General features: G+C 44.6%; 2 long non-coding RNA genes across 2 annotated transcripts in view; one reads left to right on the top strand and one right to left on the bottom strand.

Annotated features, from left to right (window-relative positions):
• Window positions 1-13085, top strand: part of LOC121819953 (uncharacterized) — a 19001-nt gene extending 5916 nt beyond the window's left edge. The window contains exons 2-3 of the long non-coding RNA XR_006060328.2: window positions 1242-1385; window positions 10684-13085. This is a non-coding gene — a long non-coding RNA (uncharacterized LOC121819953). The remainder of the gene's footprint in view (window positions 1-1241; window positions 1386-10683) is intronic.
• Window positions 13086-13187: 102 nt separating this feature from the next.
• On the bottom strand, window positions 13188-27392 carry LOC121819954 (uncharacterized). Its single transcript, XR_006060329.1, has 3 exons — window positions 27282-27392; window positions 26905-27117; window positions 13188-13697 (listed from the first exon to the last, which is right to left on the bottom strand). It is a non-coding gene; the product is annotated as an uncharacterized LOC121819954 (long non-coding RNA).
• Between the last annotated feature and the right edge of the window lie 123 nt (window positions 27393-27515).

Genomic DNA, 27515 nt, shown 5'->3' on the forward strand with positions numbered 1-27515 from the left:
TCACTTACCTCTTAGCTCCTCCTTGGCTCCCTACTGTGTGCTCAGTAGCTCAGTCACGTCCGGCTCTTTTGCGACCACGTGAACCGTAGCCTGTCAGGCTCCTCTGTCCACGGGATTTTCCAGGAAGGAATACTGGAGTGGGTTGCCATTTCCTCCTTTAAGGTATCTCCCTGGTCCAGGGATTGAACCTGCGTCTCTTGCATCTCCTGTATTGGCCGGTGGATTCTTCACCACTGCACCAGCTAGGAAGCCCCGATTGCTGTGATGCAAACTGCATGTCCTAAAAGGCAGGCAAAGCCCTTCCTGATCTGATGTTCCTCTGCTCTCCCTGCATCACCCATTCCCGAAGTCTAAACTGGCATCAAGGACTTCCCTGTAGCTCAAACGGTAAAGAATCTGCCTGCAATGCAGAAGACGGAGGATTGATCCCTGGGTCAGGAAGATCCCCTGGAGAAGGGAATGGCAATCCACTCCAGTATTCTTGCCTGGAGAATCCCATGGACAGAGGAGCCTGGTGAACTACAGTCCATGGGGTCACCAAGAGTTGGACATGACTGAGTGATAACATACTTACAACATACTTATACTGGCATCAAACTAAACTATCTTGAAGGCTGGAACTGGCTTAAAACATACAGATTAGCTAAAGACCTGAAGTCAGATAGGCCTGGGGTTGAGTCCTGGCTCTGCTGTTTGCCCCTCATGTGACCTCAGGTAGGGTATTTTTCCTCTCTGAGTTCCAATCTGTAAAATGGGAGTAATAAGACCTAGTGCTCACTCCAAGGATCAAACAAGAGGATGTGAACAGGGTGTTTATCTCAGTGCCTCATCTGCAGGGAGGGCTCAAGAACAATGAGCTTCCAGATGGTTCTAGCCTCCTTGCACAGAATCCACCTGCCTCCCTCATCACCCCAGTGACTCCTGTTCTAAACATTCAACTTGAGTCACATCCTTCCTGAAGCATTCCTGGACCGCCTTCCTGGACCGCCTCTCTGGACCCCACCCTCGAAGGCAGTGCCTGAATGCTGCCCGGGAGACAGGTCCTTGCATTGCGTTCAGGGGTCTGTCACTGTCCCCACACTTTCTTCCCCTGGGTGGGGAGCATCCTGAGGGCAGGGACTTGTGTATTCTGCCTGCATCCCTGTGTCTGGTCCAGCCAGGCACAGACAGAGCAGCTGGGCCAACAGTGTTTGTGAACTAGTGATTGCCTGATAGCTTAACCATCTCTCCTTGCCTTTCAGCCTCCGGACTTGGCAACTCTGGAAAGGCCTTGCTTCTGAAGAACCCTGAGTCACTGCAGGACCAGAAAGGGCTGTTCCTGACTCTTGCCTTTGGCCTAGAGTGGTAAAGCAGGAGGGTTGGCCATACACTAGCCACCTCCAGTGGTAAGGGTGCCCCCAGGAAGCCCCTGCATCAGAGGATAGCAGAGGAGTGTGGATGATGGCCCAGAGAGACGTGGCTCCATCTCTGTATCACAGAGGGGTTAGGCAACTTGCTCAAGGTCACACAGCTAGTCTAGGCAAGAGCCAGGGTTTAAATTCAGGCTCCAGAATTCATGCTCTTGGCTATTCTGCTGTGCTGTTTCATAGCTTGCGTATCCAGGCATGCTGCGGGATGTGCAACATGGGCTTGATCTCGTCCACTTGTCACCCTGTACCGTGAGATTTTCAAGGATTCCTAAGGACTCTTTCACTTCTGCTTCTCCCGTTTCTGCACATACACCCTCAAGGAAGGGTGCTTACTGCCTTTCACCATGGGTCATTCCAGTTTTGGACAGAGCTAGCTTTTTATCTTTTGGAATTTTCCTTCCTGAAGCCTTCACCCATGGGTCTTTATTCCATTCGTGGCCATAAAGTACAGCTCTGCACCCCCTCCCTGGCACACAGTTGCACTGCACTTCACAAAGCTGAAGAGAGTGGCCAGGAGCCCTACGACCTCTGTTCTTTGGGGTCATCGCCTCTAGGCCCTCAACTCTTCCTAAAATGCCATGGCTTGGGACTTTGTATCACCACGCCCTTCTCTGAAAATTACCCAACTTTTAATATGCCTCACATGAGGTCCCCAGAGGAGAGTGCTTTGACCCAAGTGTGGCCCAACCAGCCCAGAGGTGGGCAGGGTTGCCTCTTTTGCCCAATAAATGAAGCCTAGCACACACTGTCTCCTTAGTGTGTATAGCCCATGGCCTGATTGTTACTATAACCCCTACACCCTTCTCTTCTCATTACGGCCTTTGGTCCATAGAGAAGGGGCATGGAGCAGACAAAGCAGAAGCAACTTGATATCATGGAAAGACAGTTGGCTTGGCATTTCAGCCCAGCTCCACCTCCACCTGGGTGATCTTGGGGCATGTGACCTTGAGTAAGTCATTTCCCCTCTTTGGGCCTCAGCTTCTTCCTTTGTAAAATGGGAAAGCGGGATTACATTATATACATATACATATACATATATATATGTATGTATGTGTATATATATATAAAACCTCTTCTTGTTTTATGACTAGTTCCATGACTTTGCACCAGCTAAGGAATGGGAGCTTCTTATAGACAAATGGACATGTCTCATTTATGTTCCACTAGTATTTTTTTTTAAGATTTTTTTTTGATGTGGACCATTTTTAAGGTCTGTATTGAATTTGTTATGCTATCGCACCTGTTTTGTGTTTTGGGTGTTTTGGCCATGAGGCACGTGGTATCTTAGCTCCCCAACCAGGGAGGAAACCCACACCTCCTGCATTGGAAGGAGTCTTATCCACTGTACCTCCAGGAAAGTCCCTCCGCTAATATTCAAAGTGAACCGATTATACTAGAGGACATAGAAGCTCAGAGAGGTTGTGTAACCTGCTCAAGGTCACGCAGCTCTAGTAAGTGGCAGAGCTGGGATTCAGGCCCAGGCCTCATTGACCCCCAAGTCAGCAGTTCCCCCGTCACAGCTCACTGCCTGTTGAAAAAGGGAGGAACGAATTTGGTAACTGCCAAATCACTTTGAAATGAATCCTAAAATAATTCAAAACAGTGCAAACCTGATGCTCAGCGCATTTTAATAATGTTCTCTGAGTCCAAGACGGGTCACTACAAGGGAGACTCAGGGAGTCTTCAATTCTGAGAACCTATTGAGAGAAAATGGGTTTCAACCACAGTGAGAGTGTTTGGTTAGACATGGGGGGAAATGGTGGACTCTGTGGGACATTTAACTGACCAAGCGACCCAAAGGAGACCTCTAGGAACAGGGTAGGGGCCTGACTGCCTGCTCTACATCACTGAAGAAGGGCCTTCCCAAGAATGCTGAGAAAGTATATTTTGTTCAGTCGCTCAGTTGTGTCTGACTCTTTAGATGGGTGAAAGATTGGACAGGAAATTATTGGCTAGCAAATCTGTGTTTGTTGAATGGAATGAGCTCTAGTTTGGAGAGGCAGCAGTCCAGGGAACTCAGATCTGGGATTCTGGGTGACTCAGCCTTTCTTTTGAAGAAGGGGAAAGAAAGGGACGATAGAGCGTGGAGGGGATCGAGCCATCCTGGCAACTTTCCAGGTGTTGCAGAGCCAAGATGCACCTGGGAAAGTGAAGGAAAGACAATCTATGAATGAACAAGGGGCTAGGGGCACGAAGAATGGCCAGAAGGAGGGAAAGGGAGTGGGGATATATTCTCCTACTCCTCCATGCTCCCAGCCCAGAGTCTTTGGCTTGCCAGCTTGTCACCTGAAATTCCAGGCTCGTCCAACAATGCCACCCAGTGGCCATGTGGGTGAAATGCAAGAGGTGCTCAGGGTAGCCAAACCAGACAGAGGAGGAAAAGTACACAGCCACTCAGAACAAGAAAACTTCAGGCTTCTTTCTGCCTTGGGGATGTGGTGCTGGGCTTCCCAGGGGTCTCTGGCTATAGGCCTAGATGTTATCTAAGACTCCTGCACACCCCAAAGGATTTGCTCTCTTCTCTGAGCTTAGAGTCTGCTGGGGTAAGACAGCTTCCCTGATCCACAGATTCCTGAAGCCTCCCTGACTTGTTCAGTTGCTAAATTGTGTCCACCTCTTTGTGACCTTATGGATTACAGCAAGCCAGACTCCTCTGTCCTTCACTGTCTCCTGGAGTTTGCTCAAATTCATGTCCATTGAGTTGGTGAAGCTATCCAACAGTCTCATCTTCTGCCGCCTCTTTCTCCTTTTGCCTTCAATCTTTCCCAGCATCAAGACAGAATTTCCCTGATCTGTAGATTGCTGAAGCCTCCCTGAGTGTAGACCTAAAAGGGCAAGGGTGTCTATAGCCGCTCCCCCAGGCCTCCCTTTCTGGGATGATAAGAGGCCGAGAAGGCAAATGCCAACTGCTTCCAGTCCCCCTGCCCTGCGATGACTGGCCACAGCCAAGGTCATGGTGGTTGCCAGGTCAGCACAGCAGGGTCTCCGGGGCAGCAGGAAGGGGCTGGAAGTCACTTCACAATGAATTGCATACTTGTCTTCCAGCTTCATCCTGCCCAAGGTCCATGAACTTCTGGGAACTAGGCAAAGTTCTTTCTCTAGGAAAAGTGGGACCCCAGAGTTAGATGGTAAGATGGGGCCTGAGTCCTAAGGAAAACACAATAGAACCTGAGAATGAGGGTCTAATGGAAACTCTTTTCTCCAGGCTTCTGTGATACAGATCATACCCAACAGGGGTGAGTACTATTTTTCATTCCCGTTTTACCAATACAGAGACTGAAGCTTAGTGGGGTTGAGTGACTGGCCAACGGCCACGTGGCCAGTGACCAGGTGCAAGAGGCAGGAGCTGAACTTCAGTCTGTCTGACTCCCCAGCCCAGCTCTAAGCCAAGCATGAGCAAGCACTGTGGGGACACCCAGAGCTTGGCACACAGGAGCCACTCAGATATGAGTTGACTGAGTAGATCCTTCTCTAGAGCTGGAGAGGGCAACGGGCTTGTCAGCTGTCAGCCCTAAACCGGGGCAGAATGAACTAGGCTAAATTCAGGAATGAAGTACAGAAAGGCATAAAAACAACAACAACAACAACAACAACAAAACGGGAAGATCCCCTGGAGAAGGGAATGGCTACTCACTCCGGTATTCTTGCCTGGAGAATCCCTTGGACAGAGGAGCCTGGGGGGCTGCAGTCCATGCGGTTGCAAAGAGTCAGGCAGGATTGAGCCACTAAGAAAAGGGAAACCCTCATAAAAGTTGGGGCACTTGAGAGGCGTCTTTAAGGAGAATGTCTGAAGACTGGAAGGGGTGTTGAAGCCAGGACTGAGGCTTTCCGCCTGGGAAATCAGGATACCTCCCTGCTACTTCACCCATTCATTCACTCCCCTGCAGAAAGGCACTCTGGAATAGCCCATCTCACACAGCAAACCCCACCTCTCTGCATCTAATCCTGCTGTATTTCTCTTCATGGCATTTATCTTCACCTGCTGATTTGCTACATACTTATTTGCTCATAGTCTTATTTCCCTGCTCCTAGAATGCAAATTCCATTAGGAGGGTGCTTGGAATGCTGTGGGTGCTCAATGCATAATTGTAAGATAAATGTCTAAAAGAGTGACTGAACATAAGGTTTGGAGGGCAACAGGGACGGAGCGCAGACGCAGCTTCAGTTGTTCCAGGAACACCGAGTCAGGCAGCATGGAAGGACCCAGCAAGACAGGAAGGGTCATTGGGGAATACTGGGAATGTCACGCTAAGGAGTCAATTTATTTTCGTCCTGTAGGGTTTTGTGTTGGAGGGTGACAGGAGCCAACATAGGTTTCAGGAATGTACTGTAACTTGTAATGAAAACATGGATGATGTGAGAACAGAGGCAGGAAATCAGTAAGCGTAAGGTTGCTTCTCCAGGTGAGAAATGACAAGGGGCGAAGGAATGGAACAGTGAGGTTGGTTGCAAAGAGAAAGCACCAACAGGAGCCCTTACAGAGAGTCAGAAAGGCTCAGTGGCCATGAGACTGGAGAGGAAGGGGGAACATGCTGATACCTTGGACCAAGCAGGGGACTCAGAGGGTGGCGTGTGCAGATGGCAGTGCTGGCCTGATGCTCGGGAGAGAGGGGATGGAGAGTTCAGAGTCATCACCGGGAAGGGTGTTTGAAGCCACAGGGGAGAATGAGATCCTCCTGGATGGGAGCCTGTTGCTGTTGTTTAGTGTCACTAGGTCAGGAGAAGGAGGTTGGAGTATCTAGAACACCCACACTGTGGGGAAGGGAAGGGAGAGGAGGGGGAGGAGCCAGCAGAGCCCTGCTTGGAGGAGCAGGAGGAAGGTCTGAGTGCCACGGCCCAGACAGCCACTTCTGGGCCAGGGCTGAGCAGACACTTACATCCTCCATTGACAGGACTTGGCACCCCGTCCGAGTCCCGCGGCCTCATCCCTCCCACACAAGTACAGGACATGGCAGAGTCCGACAGCACTGGGTCTCCGTTTGGGGCCAATGTTTGTACCACATCAGGGTCAAGACTTCTACTTCAAGGGGAAAGAAATAATTTATTAGTGTCATCTATAGAGCTAAAAATAATACATTACAAATTGGTAAAATTGCACCAGAGTTTTATCCAAAGTAACCTTGTCCTTCCCATTCATCTATTTGGAAGCGTGGACTGCAGTATAGAGATGGGCCTGAGGCAGGAGATAGATGGGTCCCAGGGTGAGCAGTTAGAGTTTGTCCCCTGCGGACAGATATGCCAAGATGAAGAGGATAGCAGGAGCAGAGAGGAGCTGAGCCCTGTCCAGATCAGAGAGAAAGAGACCACATATTTCTCATTCTCAAGGTCCAGGAGACCTTCCCAACTACACAAGCTCAGAAATGCACATTGGGGGTCAAAAAGGGAGGGGGTGTCACTCCGCAGTAGGTGATGTCAACCTACCCATAGGCCTCTTTGCCAGACTCCATCTTGGCTAAGAGATGCACACATGTGGGGGAGGACCCTGAGATAAACCAAATGGATTCAGAAACAGGCAGAGCAAGATGATCGGCCAAAGGAAACCTGGAAGAAATGCCCTGTGTCAGTGATTCAAACCATCACCAAGGCCGCTGCTCCTTCTCTGAGTGCTCTTGTGAGTCTACTCATGCGTACCATTTTTCCTCCTAATAAACACTGTACTAGGCTTCTCAGGTCCCACAGTGGTAAAGAATCCACCTGCCAATTCAGAGACACGAGTTCAATTCCTGGATGGGGAAAATCCCCCTGGAGTGGGAAAATCCCCCTGGAGTAGGAAATGGCAACCCACTGTTGTATTCTTGCCTGGAAAATTTCATGGACAGATAAGCCTGGTGGACTATAGTCCATGGGGTCCTAGAGGTAGACACGACTGAGCACGTGAACATTTTACTTGTTTCTTTACTTTCTGTGTTGCTGTGGAAATTTATTTTTACAAAGCTGATGGGCCAGTGGTCTTGTAAAAGGCTACTGTCCCTGGAACACTAAAGGAAAGAAATGGCAAGAAGCAGAAGAGATTAAGAAGGGGTGGCAAGAATACAAAGAACTATCCAAAAGGTCTTAATGACCTGGACAACCACAATGGTGTGGTCATTCACCTAGAGCCAGACATCCTAGAGTGTTAAGTCAAGTGGGCCTTAGGAAGCATCACTACAAATGAAGCTAGTAGAGGTGATGGGATTTCAGCTGAGCTATTTTAAATCCTAAAAGATGATGCTGTGAAAGTGCTGTACTCAATATGTCAGCAAATTTGGAAAACTCAACAGAGGCCACAGAACTGGAAAAGGTCAGTTTTCGTTCCAATCCTGAAGAAAGGCAATGCCAAAGAAAGTTCAAACTAACACAGCATTGTGCTCATTTTACATGCTATCAAGGTAATGCTCAAAATCCTTCAAGGTAGGCTTCAACGGTACATGAACTGAGAACTTCCAGATGTTCAAGCTGTATTTAGAAAAGGCAAAGGAACCAGAGACCAAGTTGCCAATATCCAATGGATCACAAAAAACAAGAGAGTTCCAGAAAAAAATCTACTTTTGCTTCATTGACTATGCTAAAGCCATTGACTGTGTGGATCACAACAAACTGTAGAAAATTCTTAAAGAGATGGGAATACCAGACCACCTTACCTGCCTCCTGAGGAACCTGCATGCAGGTAAAGAAGCAACACTTAGAACCAGACATGGAACAATGGACTGGTTTAAAATTGGGAAAGGAGTTTGACAAGGCTGTATATTGTCATCCTGCTTATTTAATTTATATGCAGAGTATATCATGTGAAATGCCAGGCTAGATGACTCACAAGCTGGAATCAAGATTTCTGGGAGAAATATCTACAACCTTAGATATGCAGATGATACCACTCTAATGTCAGAAAGCAAAGAGGAGCTAAGTGAAGTGAAGCCGCCCAGTCGTGTCCGACTCTTTGCGACCCCATGGACTAGTAGCCTACCAGGCTCCTCCCTCCATGGGATTCTCCAGGCAAGAGTACTGGAGTGGGTTGCCAAAATGAGGGTGAAAGAGGAGAGCGAAAAAGCTGGCTTAAAACTCAACATTCAAAAAACTAAGATCATGGCATCTGACCCCATTACTTCATGGCAAATAGACTAGGGGAAAGTGAAAACAGTGACAGATTTTATTTTCTTGGGCTCCAAAATCACTGCAGATGGTGACGGCAGCCACGAAGAAAGATGCTTGCTTCTTGGAAGAAAAGCGGACAACCTAGACAGCATATTAAAATGCAAAGACATGACTTCACCCACAAAGATCCATCTAGTCAAAGCTATGGTTTTTCCAGCAGTCATGTATGGATGTGAGAGTTGGACCATAAAGAAGGCTGAGGGCTGAAGAATTGATACTTTCAAACTGTGATGCTGGGGAAGACTCTTGAGAGTCGTCCCTTGAACTGCAAGGAGATCAAACCAGTCAATCCTAAAGGAAATCAACCATGAATATTCATTGGAAAGACTGATGCTGAAGCTGAAGCTCCAAAACTGGCCAGCTGATGCAAAGAACAAACTCATTGGAAAGGACCTGATGCTGAGAAAGACTGAAGGCAGGAGGAGAAGGGGACAGCAGAGGATGAGATGGTTGGATGGCATCACCAACTCAATGGACATGAGTTTGAGCAAGCTCCAAGAGATAATGGACAGGAAGGCCTGGTGTGCTGCCGTCCATGGGGTCACAAAGAGTCGGACACGACTGAGGGACTGAACACCAGCACTGTCCCCGGTGGTCTATTGTCTAGGATTCAGCACTCTCACTGCTGCCGCCTGACTTTGACCCCTGGCTGGGGTACCAAAATCCTGCTTCAAGCCGCTGCAGGCCAAGGCTACCTGAGATCAGGACCAGTATCCAGCTGTGGAGAGTTTTGAACAAGGTGTTTGAGGAGGAAAGGACTGGCAGAGGACAGGGGAGGCAGCCTTCGGCAGGCACTGTTGCCTGCAAGGGGAAGTGGTGGCTGCCTCCCTCTCAGGGACTATAGGATCCCACACTCTGCAGTAGGGTGGTCCAGCCGCATAGAGAACAACTTGTTAGCTTGTGGTAAAATACTTTCCTCCTCTTCTAACTCTTCCCTGGTGAGTCACAGGAACCCAGAATCGCAGCCTCCTCCCCAGCTTTGCCATTCAGATGGAGCTGCACCCTGGAAGATCACTGAAGCCCTCTGATCTTTCTCTTTGGCATTATTGCCCTGGGTGGGCTTTCCTTTGGAGAAATAGGATAGGGGATGCTTGGCCCTCCGATAAGAGGCACAGGAGGGTTATGAAGGAGAGAAGGAAAAGGATGCTCAGGTGTATCTTGCACCATCACTTACACTTTTAATAGGCAGCCAATGAGGAACTTCCAGTGGAATTCTCGTTTTTGTCACCACACCCCCATGCCTGGCCCTCTTCCATGCCTTTAAATAGTGCTACTCTTCACTCAGCTGCCTGGGGCCCAGGCCCTGGAGACGGCCTTTGACTAACCCATTGTGTGCATGTGTGTGTGCTGACGTGTCCGACTCATTGGGATCCCCTGGACTGTAGCCCACCAGGCTCTTCTGTCCATGGAATCTTCCAGGCAAGAATACTGGAGTGCATTGCCATTCTCTACTCCAGCTGATCTGCTTAAGCCAGGCAGGGACCAACCCCGTGTCTCTTGGTCTTCTGCGCTGGCAGGTGGATTCTTTACCACTGACTAACTCATCAGCAACTTCTATTTATTGTCTCCGTTTTCAGTGTATTCTGAATGCTTTGTCTTATCTCCTCCAAGAGTGATGCAAGTGCCAGGCGCTCATCTCTCACCTGGGCCCTCAACAGGTCTCATTTCTACGCTTGCCTCAGGCAGAAGCCAGAGGGATTTTTTAGAAACAGAAATCAGGTTATGTCATGCCTTTGTCCAAAATCCAATGGTTCTCAGCACCACCTTCAGCCTTTCTGTGGCCTGGAAGGTTCTGAACCATCTGTGCCATGGATACCTTTCTGACCTCATTTCCAACCACCCTCCTATGTTCATTTGGCTGGAGCAGCTGCCTCCTTGCCCATCCTCAAACCCAAGTACATCCCTGCAGCAGGGCTTAGAGGACTTGTTTCCCAGTCTCATGACTTGCTTTCTTTATGGCATCTCTGCTTACGTATGACTTCCTAGGAGAATGCCTAGCACATATTGGGGAAATAAATGAATGGATGGTAATATCTGTATTAACCCTGTAAGCGGCACCTAGGAAGCACTTACTAACCAGCAGGTAATAACAGTTTGGCCTAAGCACTCTTGTCATGCCTTTGAAATCTGCTCCCACTCCCAGGGCCCCAGTGGACCTACGCAGGAAAAGTGGAGATCCGCTCGGCACAAAGAACCAGATGCATGCGCAGTCCGTGGCCACCAGAGGGCGCCACACGAGGCGGCATCTCCGCACTGAGGTACAGACTGCGGCTGCAGCAATGCTGGAGGTTGAGGCCACCCTTCCCTCACCAGTACCGGAGAGAAGGGAAGTGAGTATCCACAAGCCATGGTTTCTAAACTGCACGTGACTCCCTGCATCTTTGCTAACCCGGATCCCAAGGCGCTTTAAGAAAGGGCGGGAAAGATTTTAGTTCAGTTCAGTTCAGTTCAGTCGCTCAGTCGTGTCCAACTCTTTGCAACCCCATGGACTGCAGCACGCCAGGCCTCCCTGTCCACCACCAACTCCCGGAGTTTACTCAAACTCATGCCCATTGAGTCGGTGATGCCATCCAGCCATCTCATCCTCTGTCGTACCCTTCTCCTCTTGCCCTCAATCTTTCCCAGCATTAGGGTCTTTTCAAATGCATCCGTTTTTCGCATCAGCTGGTCAAAGTATTGGAGTTTCAGCTTCAACATTACTCCTTCCAATGAATATTCAGGACTGATTTTCTTTAGGATGGACTCGTTGGATCTCCTTGCAGAGAGATTTTGAGAGTTAATTAAAATGGGTTCCCCTGCCCCCACTATTTGTCAAACTCCAAACCTCAGCACTTACAACTCACCTGAGATCAGCTTGTTTGACAACAGTCCCTTCCTCCTGGCAAACACAGAACCCAGAAACTGGAGCTTTAATTAACACAAACTCCTCTCTCTGACAAACCCTGCAATCATCTACCTACCCCAGAAGAGTGTTCCCAGCCTGCCAGGGTGACCTGGGGCTAATCTCCTAGAAGACCACTGATCCATGTAACACCTTCCACAGCAAATTCTGATGTGAACTATGATTCTGAGAGCCTCCTGGAAGCAGAATCTGGCTTAATGAGGGTGGGGAGTGTGGGAGAGAGAAAGAGATTAGCCACTAACATGGGCTAGGAGGCTCCTTTCTGACTTCTCAGTGCTCAGAAAAAGTCTGACATCTCTAGCATGCAGACTCAGTCCCTGCCCTCACAAATCCTGTCTCTTCTCCAGACCCTCCCTGTTCCCTTCTGAGTGAATCGCATGCAGGCAGCTCTGCCCTGCAGCTTGGGTGCTGGACAGCATCTTAGAGGTCACCTCACCATTTCTGGGGCCCATGCAGCATGTTGAGAACCCACTGCTCACTCCCCTCACCGCAGGTCCTGTGTGGTGATTTGGCCCGCTGGGCTTGGTGGACCGTTTTTCTGATGGTATGCACACTATTTCCCAGGCGTGGCTGCACATGGTCTTGCCTATCTTTCCCACTGCCCCTTCTCGGGGTGAACACTGTGCCGTTCAGAACAGGGTCCTCACTTGGCAGAGGGCCTGAAGATGGGACTGGGCAGGGCAGGGAGTGAGGTGGTGAACTGCTGCTTTAACCAACAGATGATCTGAACTGAGGATGTGGCTGGAAGGTGAGTACAAGGATCAGGGCAGGCAGCATCTGAAGTCAAGGCCCCCAGGTCTTCCCATCTTCCACACGGCTCCTGCTTTTTCATCCATTCCCGCAGTAAGTTCCTTTTAAAAGACCCTCCCCACACACCCCCAGGTACCCCATGTATGGGATCACTTTGCCTGCAAAACAAACTGCTTTCATTATGTAACAATGAGCGTGTCTATCCAGTGTTAACAACGTGAACATTTATAAGGGCCAACACAGCTTCTGGCTAACACAAGAGGCTGTGGATCGCCTCGCTGAAGTGTGAGAATTCAGCCCAAAGTAAAGTCACTTAACATTCTCTTTTGCTTGGGCAGCCTTGTTACAAGTAAAGGTGTGACTTTTCCTCGGGCTTTTTGAAATTCTAAAATAACTACAGTGCCTCAGTATTACCCACCCACCCTCCGCCAGACACCAGTCTCTGGAGATTTCTGAGTGTGAATGCTGGCTTTGGCACGTGACTTGTTCTGTCCTGCAAAGTCCCACTCTTTAGAATGCTGTTCTTTGCTGGGTGAATAAAGGTTCATTTACTAATTTTTCACGAGCTTCCATGAAAAATGGATTAGTGGGCTAATTTTAACCATAGCCCTTGCCGGTGGCATAATGCTTTAACCCAATAAAATACAGCTATTTCTGGAACATAAAATTGTATGTACAGCATGGTTATAACTCCATTAAAAACAACAACTTTTAGCATTTCTAGCCATGACAGAGTGAAAAAAAAAAAAAAAAGGAAAATTGTTAGTCGTTCAGTCGTGTTCAACTCTTTGTGACCACATGGACTGTAGCCCACCAGGATCCTCTGTCCATGGGATTCTCCAGGCAAGAATACTGGAGTGGGTTGCCCTGCCCTTCTCCAGGGGATCTTCCCAACCCAGGGTTCAAACCTGGGTCTCCCACACTGCAGGCAGACTCTTCACTGCCTGAGTCACCAGGGAAGCCCCATGACAAAGTGAAGACACTGACAAATCATCTCATCCAAAAATAATGTTTAACTGGACAAAATGGTCATAAACAATCATTTCGGGACTGGCTCTGAAAATTGATCAAATACAAATGACACATTAAGAAAAATTCATTCATAAAAACTCTTGAACTTCTGGTAAGAACAATGGGAGTTTGAGGTGCTCTTGCTTCCGGCTGCCCCCTCTCACCCGGCTCAGGAGAGAGAGATCTAGTGGAATATGACTGGCTGTGAAAACCAGCAGTTTCACTGCTGGAGGAGGCCGCTTGATTTAGAAAGGAGGGCAGAAGTCCCATGTTCAACAGAGTTTCAGTAAAAGTAGCAAGCTTGGAGTAAGACAAATGGGAAAGCCCACAGCCCTGCTTGTTTGAAGTTTCAGGCGGGTAGCAGATCTGTCGAGTATCCAGAAATTTAACAGGAAAAGCTGGAAATAAAATAGCTCCAAAGGGACGAGATAAACTCTGCACACATTTCTGGCTGTCTGGGAGTCTGCTCCTGCACAAACATGTCCTGGGAGGACCTGGGAGGAAATAAAAGCCGAGATAAAAACCCGCTTGGAGCTTCAGCTGCATGCAACAAATTCTGATACATTCTCTTTTCATTTTTATTCTGTTACAAATATTTTCTAATTTTCCTTGTTATGGCTTCTTAGATAACACCCATCATTTAAAAGTGGACATTTAATTTCTGAATACATGTGGTTTTTAAAGTATCTTTGATATTAATTTCTCATTTTGATATTAACTTCTCATTTAAATACTTCTCTACCATCACCCTCTGTGTTTTTTCAGTCTTTTAGCTTTATTGAGGCTTTCAATGGCTAAGTCTAAGATCTCTCTTAATAAATGTCACATTGCACTTGAAAATAAGTGGGTTATTTTCAAATATCTTTTGATATTGATTTCTAACAAAATTTCACATGGATAAGAGAACAGACTCTGTGTGATTTCAATGCCTTTAGACCATGACAGTTTTGCATCTTGTTCTGTGTCCCTGGATATGTTTCAGTGTCTGCTGGTTTATAGTCTGTGGGAACTTGAATAGAATTTGTATCCTGCTATTGTGTGAAAGTTCTGTAAATCTTAATTATGTTGAGTTGGTTCATAGTGCTTTTCAGGTCTGCTGTATCCTTCTACTTTTCTGTCTATTCATTCTGTTCATTTTTGAGAGCTTGATATTGCAATTCCAACTAAAACTCTTAATTTATCTACTAAAAATGATTGTAATATATAGTGGAACTCTATGTAACTTTGTTCTATATTTTCCAAGTCTCCTGTAAATGTATTACCATATTTTCATAATTTAAAAAATAAAAAAGAATGAAAAGTAAAACCTGCCTGAGCTTTGAATATGCTCCCCAGTGCACACTCAGATTGTTGGTAGAGGGTGGAAGCCATACTGATTCAAGGTGCTTGAGCACAACCTCTGACCATCAACTGCTGATCACTAAACTATGTCTACACCGCTCTGTAGATAGCCTTCAAAGACAGGCTAAACTGAGCAGACATATCAGCCGCAGCGCATGACAAGCTGACTGTAACCACAGAGTAAGTTCAGGTAAGTTATTCATCAAAACAAAGCAAAACTAGGAAAAAACCATAGAGGAATAAAATCAGGGTCAAGAATTGCTACAAAATATTATCTAACAATGTCCAGTTTCCACAGATTACAAGACATGCAAAGAAATTGGAGAGTGTGTTCCATACTCAGGGGAAAACAGCAATTTTAAAAAGTGGGCACAGATGTTGAATTCAGCAGAAAAAGCTTTCAAAGCAGCTATTATAAATGTTTAAAGGATTAAAGGAAAATATAACAATGACCCAACATGTAGGGAGAGGATCTAGGTAAATAAAAACTCTAAAACAGGAAGCCCTGAATGGCCAGTTTGGAGAGTTCAAAGGGGTGCTAATACTAGGTTGCTTCAGTCGTGTCTGACTCTGTGGGACCCTACAGACTGTAGATGTCCAGGCTCCTCTGTCCATGGGCTTCCCCAGGCAAGAACCCTGGAGTGGGTTGCCATGCGCTCCTCTAGGGTATCTTTCCGACCCAGGGATTGAACCTGGGTCTCTTGCTTTAGGCAGATTCTTTACAATCTGAGCTTTACAACCCTGGTTTCCATGGTGGCTCAGACAGTAAAGAATCTGCCTGCAATGCCAGAAACCCAGATTCAATCCCTCGGTTGGGAAGATCCCCTGGAGAAGGAAATGGCAACCCATTCCAGTATTCGGGCCCAGAAAATTCCATGGACAGAGGAACCTGGTGGGCTACAGTCCGTGGGATTGCAAAGAGTCAGACATGAGTGAGAGACTAACATTAACACACTAAAAAAGGGCCACACAAATTCTAGAATTGAAAGTATAATAACTGAAATGAAAAATATGCTAAATAGGTTCATTTAAGATGTTAGGGTAGAAGAACTGGTGAACTTGAAGGTAGATCAATAGGAATCATCCAACATGAAGAACAAATTTAAAAAGATGGAAGAAAAATGAGTAGAGCTATGACATCTTTGGGACAATACACAATGTATCAAAATTATGTGTAATAAGACTCCCAGAAGGAAAGGAGACAGATTAAGGGGCAGAATACATTTTGAAGATTTTTTTCCTGTGGTTGAAAACTTCTCAAATTTGATTAAAAATTATCTGCAGACCCAAGAAGCTCAAAAAACCCAAATCAGGGTAAACACAAAGAGATCCACACCCAGACACACTGTAGTCAAAGTGTTGAAAGCCAAAATAAAGAGAAAATCATGAAAACAGCCAGAGAAAAAATGACTCAGACAAGGGAATAAGGGATTAAGAGTTGACCTCTCCTGAGAAACAGTGGAGACATAGAGGCAATGGAAAGAGAAGTTCAAAGTACCAGGAAAAAAAAGTAAAAAAAAAAAAAAAAATTCCTTATCCACTCAAATATCTTTTAAGAATGAAGGCAAATACAACTAAGATTAAGTTTTAAAAATAATACAAAAAGATGATTAAAAGAGAAAAATCTAATGCACCAGAATAATTTGGAATGTCATTAAAGCAGTACTTAGAAGAAATTTATAGCTTTGTACACCAATCTTCTTGAAAAGAGATCTCAAATCAGTAACCCCAATTTCTACATTAAAGACAATGGTAACATGCACACACACACACACGCAAAAGAAATTAGGAAAAGAAGAGCAAATGAAACTCAAAGTAAGAAAAAGGAAGGATTAGGATGGAAATCAATACAATAGAAAACAATTGATGAAAACCAATGAAGCCAAAGCCAATTCTTTGAGAAAAAGGTCAGTAAAATTGACGTATTTAGGTAGTTTAACCAGATGAAAAGAGAAATAAACAATACCATATATAAAAGAGATGATATTATTACTGATTTGGCAGACACAAAAATAATAATAAGAGAAACATTTATTGAACACCTTTATACCAATAATTTCAACAGCTTGGTGAAAGGGATACATTCCTTGAGAGACACAAAGTACCAAACCTCACCCAGAAGAGACAGCCAAATACTCTGCTGCTTATTAAAAACATAAATTTGTCATTGAAAACTTGCCCTTGAATAAAAATTCAGGCTCAGCTGAATGCTACCAAATATTTAAAGAAGAAATAATTCCACACAAACTTTTTCAGAAAATCAAAGAAAATACTCCATCATTACCCTGATAGTTAAAACCAGACAAAGACATCACAGGAAAAGAAAACTACAGAGCAATATGCTTCATGAACATAAATGCAAAGCTTGAACAGAATTTATCAAATCAATAAAAACAACAGAAAAAAGATAATGCATCATGACCAAATGGGTATTTTAGGTATGCAAGTTTGGTTTAACTTTTAAGAACCAATGTAGTTTAATATACTGAAGAAATAAAAAAGAAAAATCATATGATTATTTCAACAGACACATTTGACAAAATGCTGTACTCCCTCTTGCTAGAATCTCAGCAAACTAGGAATAGAGGGCATTTTTTTTCAACCTCATAAAATGCATCTATAAAAAACCTTCAGCTGGCATCATTCTTAGTGGTGAACAATGGAATGCTTTCTGCCTAACATCAAGAAGAGAATGATGTCCACTCTCACCATTTCTGTTCAAGATTCTATTGGAGCTTGTGGCCAGTGAAATAGGCAAAAAAAGAAAAAAAAAAAAACCAGCATCCATATTGGGAAGGAAGAAGTAAAATTATCTTTATTCACAGATGACGTGATTATGTAGAATTCCAATGAAATCTACAAAAAAAGCTACTAGACTCTATAGTTGAATTTATTCACTGGCCAGGTTACAAGATCAGTGTATAAAAACCACATTAGTGCTAAATACTATCAACAAACAGTTAGAAATTGAAATTAGAAACATCATTTATAATAGCATTAGATATGAAATGCATAAGGACAAATCTGATAAAAGGTGTGAAAAACTTTACACTTAAAACTACAAAACACTGCTGACATAAAAGATCTAAATAAGCTGAAGGATATATTACATGCCAACGTCAGAAGACACAGTATTGCTAAGATGCCAGTTCTTCCCTGGCGTTGAATCAATATATTCAGTGCAATCCTAATTAAAGTCTTAGCATAAGTTTTAATAGAAGTCGACAAATGGGATGCAAAGGACCTTGGACTAACCAAAATAACTTTCAGAAAGAACAAAGTTAGAGGGCTAACACTATCTGATTTCAAGATTTATTATAAAGCTACAGTAACAAAGATACTGGGATACTGGTGTCAAGATAGACAAAGATTCACTGAGCAGAAAAGAAAGCCCCCAAACTGACTTACACATATATGGACATTTTTTTATAAATATGGAAGGGCAATTCGGTGTAGAAAGGACAGTCTTTTTAAGAAATAAGGCTGGAACAACTGAAGAGCTGTACATAAACATGTGAACTTAGGCCTTTCCCAATACCATATACAGAAATCAACCTCAAAACAGATCATAGACGTAAGGGAAAGAGCTGAAGCTGAATTACTGCTAGAAGACGTGTAGAAAATTTTTGTGACCTTGTGTTATTGGGAAATTCTTAGATATGACTAAAAAAACATGAGCTATAAAAGAAAAAGGTTGACAAAGCATAATTTACTTCACCAAAATTAAAAACATTTGCTCTTATCATTAAGAAAGCAAAAAGAGAATCAGGCTGGGAGAAAATATTTGCAAATCCTACCTCTGATAATGGACTCACATCCAGAATGTATAAAGAATTCCTACATTTATTCTTGAGCATTTATTAGATTAGATTTATTCCTGAGCATTTTATTATTTTGATGCTGCTTTAAGTAATTTTTTTCTTAATTTAGAACATATCTACAAATCAATAATAAAAAAAACAATTTAAAAATGGGCAAGAGATTTGAAAAGACATCTTAGCAAAGAACATATACAAATGGCAAATAAGCACATGAAAAGACGCTTGACACCATTAGTTATCAGGAAATACAAATTAAAATAACATTGAGACACCACTACACACTATCAACTATAATAAATACTGACAATACCAGTTTTTGATGATAATGTGGAGAAACTGAAATCCCATACACTGTTGGTAGCAGTGAAAAATGGTAAATCCACTTCGGTAAATTGTTCGCAGCTTCTTTTAAAAATAAGCATACACCTATTATCATGCTAGCAATTCAATCCTACGTATTCATTCAAGAGAAATAAAAGCATATGTCCATCCAATGACTTATATGAGAATGTTCATAGCAGCACTACTCATAACAGCCACAACGCAGAAGCAATCCAGATGTCCACCAACTGATTAACAGGCAAACAAAATGTAGTATATGTGTACAATGTATATGTTAGTCGCTCAGTCGTGTCCGACTCTTTGTGACCCCACAGACCCACAGACTCACAGGCTATAGCCCACCAGGCTCCTCCATCCACGGGAGTTTGCAGGCAAGAATACTGGAGTGGGTTGCCATTCCCTTCTCCAGGGGATCCTCCCACCATGGATCAAACCTGGGTCTCCTGCATTGCAGGCAGATTCTTTACCTCTGAGCTACCTGGGAAGCCATGTGTATAATAGAATATTATTTAGCAGTAAAAAAATGAATGGACTCTTGTTATATTTGCTGCAAGGGTGCCTCAAAGCATGCTAAGTGAAGTTAAACACATGAAAACACATATTGCATGATTCCACTCGTGCTAAATTTCCAGAAAAGATATGTCTATAGAGAAATAAAGCAGATCAATGGTTGCTGGGGCTTGGGCAGGGGAGGGGTGTGAAGGTTGACTGCTAAAAGGTAGGCGTGAACTTTTTGCTGTGATGGTTGTATAATTCTCTAAATCTATTACAATATAATTGAATTTTAGGCTTAAAACAAGCGTGTTTTATAGTGTGTTAATTATATCTTAAGAAAGCTGTTCAAACTGCACAAGAAAAACAACTACTACATAGGCCCCAAAAAAGCCTGAAAATGATATACCAATGTATCAAAAATGGAAGTTTGGAGATTCTATTATGAGCATTTTATTCTTTCCCTCCTACATTTTCAATAGTCTGTATTACATTTATAATGGAAAATGTAAACATTTAAGCAAAAGGGACTACCTTATAAAGCTGGGCATAGTGGCAAGTCTTGGAAGTGGGGGTTAAACTTGGAGAAAGATCTGGTAGGGAAAACTTTCTAGGCTTCAGAGCCTTCCAGGGGCAAGGCAACCCAAAGAGCTGGGGCTACCAATCCAGAAACCTTGGAGTCATTCTGACTTCTCATTCCTCCTTCATTCATTAAGACTTCATCTCCAAGCCCTGGCAATTCTTCCTTTAGAGTGGTGGAGCTTCTGCCTCTTGGACCATTCAGATGCACTCAGCCCTTGGACCACTGCAGAAACATTCCAACGGCTCTGCTTCTCTCTCTGCTCAGTTGCTCAGTTGTGTCTGACTCTCGGTGACCCTGTGGACCGTAGCCTGCCAGGTTACTCTGTCCATGGGATTTTTCTGCAATTTCTTTAATCCACCAATAAGCTAAACACACTCTTTTAATGAGAGGAGAAAAGCCCTGCTAATCATTACAAAAGTGAAAAGTGTTAGTCGCTCATTTGTGTCTGACTCTTAGTGATTGCATGCACTGTGGCCCACCAGGCTCCTCTTTCTATGGAATTCTCCAGGCAAGAACAGTGGAGTTGGCCATTTCATGCCACACTGTAAAACCTCAATATTTAGAACAATGTGGTGGTCTTGGATCATGAATAAAGGGGCCAATGGATTAGAACAGCAATTTCAGAAATAGCCTGAGTGTCCGTATGAATTTATATATGAAGAACGTGACACATCGCAGCAATAGGGGTAGGGCTGGCATCTTAATAAGTGGTATAAAATTGTCGAGTGGTCATCTGAAGAAAGAGTTGGATCCTACTTCATACCCTTTTCCAGTGTAAAACGTTAAGGAGATCAAACCGGTTGATTCTAAAGGAAAGCAACCCTGAATATTCATTGGAAGCTGAAGCTCCAATACTTTGGCCACCTGATGTGAAGAACTGACTCATTAGAAAGTTAGAAAAGACCCTAATGCTGGGAAAGATTGATGGCCGGAGAAGGGGATGACAGAGGGTGTGTTGGTTGGATGGCATCCCTGACTCAACGGACGTGAGTTTGAGCAAATTGCAGGAGACAACGAAGGACAGAGAAGCCTGGTGTGCTGCAGTCCATGGGGTCTCAAAGAGTCGGACACAACTTAACAACTGAACAATAACAAAGCTCCAAATGTAAAAAGTGAAATGTAATACTAGAAGAAATCTGGGGTAATGCTTTATGAGAGAATGTCTTTCTATATAGGACTCAAAACTGTTTACTGGCATTATCTCAATATATCAGAGAATAACATAAAAAATGATAAATTCAGCAACAAAAAAAATACAGTGTACATAGTAAAAAATACAGTAAGCAAATTAAAAAGACAAATGACAGATTAGGAAGAATATCTGCAACTCATAATCCAGACAAAGGGTTAATCTCCTTCATAAATAAATAGCTGAAAGAAATCAACACAGAAAAAAGATAAGCAACACAATAAAAAATGGGAAATGACCACAGGCAAAGAAATGCAAGTGTCCCTTGATGTGTGAAAAGATACATTCTCTCACTTATAATTAGGATAAATGCTATTTATACTACACTAAGATCTCATTTTTTTTAACTGATCAATTTGACAATCACTCAAAAATAGGACTACACACTTCACACTCTGGGCTCTGGAGAAACAGGCACTCTCATTGGTTCATTGTCAGTGGGAGTGTGAATTGATCTGACTCCTGTGCAGGGCACTTTGGCGATAGTTTTCAAAATGACAAATGCATTTAGGCTTTGACCCAGCAATTTCATCCTAGGGATTTATCCTGTGGTTTCACCTGCATTTATCAAAATGACACCTGCACAAGGTCAGTCGGGGGAGAATGACCTGTAGCAGCAAAAGACTGGACAATGCCGAGGTGCCCGTCACAGGGACCCTAGTGTTCACAGTCTGCTGATGTTCAGCCAACAAGCCTTGTCCAACTCTTTGAGACCCTGTGGACTGCAGCACACCAGGCTTCCCTGTCTCTCGCAATCTCCTGGAATTGGCCCAAGTTCCTGTCCATTGCATCAGTGATCCCATGCCACCACCTCATCCTCTGGTGCCCTCTTCTCCTGCCTTCAATCTTTCCCAGCATCAAGGTCTTTACCAGTGAGTTGGCTGTTTGCATCAGGTGGCCAAAGTATTGGAGCTTCAGCATCAGTCCTTTCATTGAGTATTTGGGATTGATTTCCTTTAAGATTGACTGGTTTGATCTTGCTGTCCGAGGGACTGTCAAGAATCTTCTCCAGTGTCACAGTTTGAAAGCATCAATTCTTAGGCACTCAGCCTTCTTCATAGTCTAGTTCTCACATCCATACGTGACTCCTGAAAAGACTATAGTCTTGACTATACAGACCTTTGTTGGCAAAGTAATGTCTCTGCTTAAGTACAAACTCTTAAACCTGCTTGTGACAGTCTGTTCCCCAGCTTTCCCTCACCCCTCAGCCCTGCCCACACCTCAGGCTCTAGCTAAACCAGGTTAGTCCTGAGTCTCTGAGAAGACCATGCACTCTGGGGCCTGTGTCTTTGTTCTTTTCACCTACCTGGATGGAATGCCAATCCTTTCCACATTAAAAAAAAAAAAATCCATCACTCACTTTCTGCTTCCTCAGAGCTGCTTAAATAATAAGAGTGTTACAAGGATGATGATGAAGATGGTGGAAATTGCTATTGTTTACTGGGTACATTTTCAGTCAGTTCTTTACTACATCTCATTTACTATTCCCACCAGCCGTGTGAAGCAGAAATTGCTGTCCCTAAGTCACACACAGGAAACTGACTCCGAAGGTGGTGCAGCCCTTGGCCCAAACCTCGATGACTGGGGTGGCATAGGCCTGGGCGAGACTCCCAACTCAGCTCTTTCCTGGCTCTGTGATTTTGGAAAGTTATGTAGCCTACAGAAACTCTAATTATCAGTAAAACATGAATAATAAAAACTACTTCAAGGAGTTGTTAAGGATTAAATGAGACACTGGAAAGAAAGCACAGTGCTTGGTGCATAGTAGGTGTTCAGTTAATGTCCAGTCACAAAGACCTTGCAGTCCCATGTTGCATCTACTGGCCCAAGTTAAAGTCTCCTTCCCTTGAAATGTGAAGTCCTAACCACCTAAACCTCATGTTTACATCAACAAGAGTTTGCTGGCTAAAGCCATGTGGGTTTTTTTTTTAACTTTTTATTTTATATCAGAGTATAGTCTTTTAACAATGCTGTGGTATTTTCAGGTGAACAGGAAGGGACTCAGCCATACATATACATGTATCCATTCTCCCCCAAACTCCCCTCCCATCCAGGCTGCCACATAACACTGGGCAGAGTTTCATGTGCTGTACAGTAGGACCTTGTTGGTTATCCATTTTGGACATAGCAGTGTGTATATGTCGATCTCAAATTCCCTAACTATCCCTTCCTTCCATCCTTCACCAACCCCAGAAATTATAAGGTTGTTCTCTGAGTCTGTGAGTCTGTTTTGTAAGCAGCTCATTTGCATCATTTATTTTTAGATTCTGCATGTAATGGATATCTCCTCCTCTGAGTCGCTTCACTCAGTATGACAGTCTCTAGGTCCTTCCATGTTGCTGCAAAATGGCATGATGTCATCTTTTTAAACGCCATGCTATCTTGATCTACTTATGCTTGTCCTCACCTCATCTGTTAGATTATAAGGGCTTCAGGACCAGGACTAGCTCCTGGGTTTCTCTACACTCCATGATTGAAGCCAGCACTTAGTAGATGCTCAATTAAGTGTTTAAGAATTCGTTAAATCTGAAAAAGTAGAGTAGGGAAAGAAAAAAAATGGTGAGAGAAGATAAAACTGGAGACATCTAAAGACTCATTTAACTATGTAAAATGTTAGTGCCAAGCTTGGGGTAGAGAGGAAATGAGAGAGGCAGAAACTCCTGTGAGGTGAACAGGAAGTGAATAACAAGGACAGAAATGGGAAAAGAGGGTATAGAAAGTAGTGCAATGCCTTGGGGCAAACATTTATATTTAGAAGGATGGCTCTTGGTCAATACTGAGTTACCCTTTTTCTTGAATTCAGTACCACAAGGATGATTGAAATGAGACGAAAAATTCACTATTAGTTCCCAAGTGCCTTAACCAACAAAACCTTACTGTTTGGCGGTGATGGTGATGGTTGAAAGGATTTTAACTGATCCCAGGTTGCACATGCACCCTAATAAGGGGAAAGGCAGTGTGCAGCCACAGCGTTAATCGGTATGGGTCACACAAAGGCCAAGAGGCAATTGCCAGCTCTGTTCTCCACAATGGGCATGTCCTGAGTGGGAGCTGGCATCTCAGGTTTGATCCATGGGCTTTAAAGAAGAGAGAGAAAAGGGGAAAGAGTCTAGCAAAATAGGGGAGGAGAAAATGCTTCCCCATCCTCCATGTTCACCTTCTGAATCCCACCATCTGTTAAGGTTTGCTGGGAATAGTCCCCTCCCCAACTACGTGAGGGCTGACTTGACCATCTTCCATATCCCTACAGCACTGGTTTCTACTCGGAGACTGGGTTCACCCCACACTGTTTTGTATAGGAAAAGTGAGAGAGAAAGACTCCATCCCCCTGAATCTGTGAACCCTTTGAGTGCAGGGCTCCATCTCGCTCAGTTCTGCACTACCTTAAGGGGCTTCACCCAGTGCCTGGCGCCTTGTACCTGGCATATATTGGGTGCCCCATGGGTTTTTATTGGTCTAGTTCTCTTTGTGGAGGACTGCATAAGAGGAGAGGACTTGAAAGGGTAAAAGAGGCCAGATAAGATGTCCCACTGGAGTGCTTTTTTCACACCCTGGGCCTCCCAATCTTACTGTCAATCACACAAGATTCTCTTGAACATTTTAGACCCATCTCCCTAAGCAGATCCTTGAGACCATGGATTAGCTGACTTGTGCTCAGTGGAGGTGCAAGTGAGTGCTAGATGATTGCTGGGTGAGCGGACACAACTTCACACACTGTTGATTGACTTAGGGCTCAGCAAGGGGTGCTTGAGGGTCGTGGTCTTGCCCTTCAGACTCAGGAGCAAGTCCCTGGCTGCAGGACCTCCCAGGCTCTCCTCAAACTTGCATTTGGCTCCATGCACCTTCCAAGCCAGACCCTTGAGGATCTTCAAGAGTGGTTCTGAGTCAGCCTCCTGAGGGAGATTTTAAAGTTCCTGGTATCCAGGTCACATTTCAGATGAATTAAATCAAAGTGTCTGGGATGAGAAGCTGACATCAGAGATTTTAAAAGATCCCCAGGTGATCCTAAGGGCTGATAAGTTTTAGAACTACCTATTTGGGAAATGCGTTTTCATTATTGAAATTGAATAAGTCTCAGTAAACCAGAAAATTAAATTTAACAAGACAGCATAAATAGAGGTCCCATCAGAGGACATTTATTAAAGAGTCAAAGAACTGGTGTGATGGCCATGATTTGTCCAGATGCTGCTGATGTTTGCAGATCACCCTGAGCAGTAGGCATCATTTGGTACCTCCTCTTAGCACAATTGTTCTCTCTTTCCCTGTGTGCTTATTCAACATTTGAATATTTGTTGCCATATTTCTCCCTTCCCATGCGTAACTCGAGAACAGGAGCTATGTCTTCACAAGCACACTGTGTGGACCGTGGTGAATAAGTGACATATGTTTGTGACATAAATGTGTCCATGAATTCATTCACTCATTGATCTGTTCATCCACTTATGTTAGTGTGTATTCACCAGATGCTGATGATGACACCCAGAAAGTTATTGCATTGGCAGAGAAGAGTGATTGATCAAGAAGAGAAAAAAGAGAATAGATCCCACGAAGAGACAGAAACAAAAGTAGGGAAGCAAAAGCTAAAGGAAAGTAAAGAGACAAGAGCACACATCTGTGTGATGTGGTGGTGAGTTAGTCAGGCTGGGAGAATCAAATGTTTTTAATCAGAAGGACTTAAAAATTAAGATCCCCTGGAGAAGGAAATGACAATCCACTCTGATATTCTTCCCTGGAAAATTCCATGGACAGAGGAGCCTGGTGGGCTACAGTCCATGGGGTTGCAAGGGTCGGACATGGCTGAGCATGGAGCACACAATAACATCTGTAAGTACTCTGTACTTTTCCTCCTGAGTGAATACTTTTAGGGTATTCATCACAATTAAAATCCATTAATTACTATGGAGTTTTTTGCATCACCCCTCTCTTCTCCTCACAGGGGTTAACTCTAGAAGAGTTCCCACTCCTGGCCTTCCCCTCCCCATCCCCAGCGTCTAGCACCATATGACACACAGTGAATGCTCAGCAAATACTCACTGAGTGATTCAGTGAATTGCTCAGTTTCAGTTCCCTCTTTCATGGAAAAAATCTACTATTTTCCTCCTCATGGTTGTTATGAGATACGACTTAGATAACATACATAAGCACCTGCTGCGTCGTATACATCCAACAATTGTTAATGCATTATTATTGTTAGAAAAAACAATAAATACTAAGTGCCTGCTGCTGCTGCTGCTAAGTCACTTCAGTCATGTCCGACTCTGCGCGACCCCATAGACAGCAGCCCATCAGGCTCCCCTGTCCCTGGGATTCTCCAGGCAAGAACACTGGAGTGGGTTGCCATTTCTTTCTCCAATGCATGAAAGTGAAAAGTGAAAGTGAGGTCACTCAGTCGTGCCCGACTCTTAGCGACCCCATGGACCGCAGTCTACCAGGCTCCTCCATCCATGGGACTCTCCAGGCAAGAGTACTGGAGTGGGTTGCCATTGCCTTCTCCTACTCTGTTCCAAACCCTGTGCTAAATGGTGGCCATACAAGGGATGACAAAAGGGCAAGGAAACTGCCCCTTTTAGAAAAACTAAGGATTTGAGGACCCCAGTGTCACCTCCTCTCCCTAAGAGCCTCAGCAAACTCCAGCAGCTAATCACAACACCCTCCCTGGCCGCACCTCGAATTGCAAGTCTTGGAATCACTCAGACTGGCCTTCCATTCCACCACCACCAGATGGCAGCACAAAGCCCACGGACAGCCGGGCCTATGGCAGGCCAGGCACTGTTCAAGCTCCGGCAGGATCTCTGTCTTTGAAGGGGACCCAACCTCTGCTCCCCCTGGCCTTGATATGCTGGTTGGAATTATAGTTAATGCTTTGGGATTGGCCCTCCCTTTCCAGTTCCAATGCCCAGAGTCTAGCCCTTCATCCTGGGGTCACCACATACCTGCAGTGTCCTTGGTCAGAATCCTTCTCAGAGGACCTTCCTTTCACCTCCGTTCCCTTACAGATCCCTTGCTTTTGTGAAGACTCAGAATGGCCTGTTTGGCTCTTAAGGGATGACTCCATCAAAGCTCACTTTCTCATGTCTTGTTATATGCTTCAACATGACCTGCGATTCAGCTCCGGTCCTCCTGCCTTTGCTCACATCATTCTTTGTCTGAAAACGAAAAAAGTTGGTCACTCAGTGGTGTTCATGTCTGACTCTGCAATCCATGGACTGTAGCCTGCCAGCCTCCTCTGTCCATGGAATTCTCCAGGGAGGAGTACTGGAGTGGGTGAATACTATCCATGCTCATATTTGTTGTCCCAGTTTTCTCCCACCTCCTTGGAAACTGAGCTGTAGGTTTACTTTCAGGAATCTTCCCGATTGATACCGGATGATGGTTTACTCTTCTGTGAGCTCCATCAGCACTTCCTTTCTTGGTAACTACTCTCCGGGTTTTAGGTTTGGGTTTACATAATGCTTTATCAGCAATCTTCAGGTGCTTCCTGTCACCTAGCAAGGGAGGGCAAGAATCGGTCTTTCTCTTAAAAGAAAAACAAGTCCCTTCTCTC

This window comes from Ovis aries, chromosome 1 (assembly GCF_016772045.2).
Source record: "Ovis aries strain OAR_USU_Benz2616 breed Rambouillet chromosome 1, ARS-UI_Ramb_v3.0, whole genome shotgun sequence".
Lineage (NCBI taxonomy): Eukaryota > Metazoa > Chordata > Mammalia > Artiodactyla > Bovidae > Ovis > Ovis aries.